The following is a 338-nucleotide window of genomic DNA, read 5'->3' on the forward strand; positions in this document are numbered from 1 at the left end:
TTTGCATTCAAAATCCAAAATCACCCAAAACTTTACGCCGGGAAACACTGCACCGATCTTCACCTCATCCCCCCTCCCTCTCCCTTTATACCACTACACCCTCCCTTTCCCCATCTCCCCTTCTCCCCTTCCAACGTTACCCCCCCCCCCACCCCCACCCACTGAGATAACGACATGTGTCATTAAGGCTTTAACGAACCGGCAACTTCACCCTCCAAGGCAGAGCACAGCTTCTTCAAGGTGAAACTCCAAACAACATGAATAAAGGGATATATACAGTATAGCATTACGTTTGACCCGTTTGTTGATGTCGTGATCATGTCGGTAACGTTTATAGA

Source organism: Penaeus monodon, chromosome 33, assembly GCF_015228065.2.
Source record: "Penaeus monodon isolate SGIC_2016 chromosome 33, NSTDA_Pmon_1, whole genome shotgun sequence".
Classification (NCBI taxonomy): Eukaryota; Metazoa; Arthropoda; class Malacostraca; order Decapoda; family Penaeidae; genus Penaeus; species Penaeus monodon.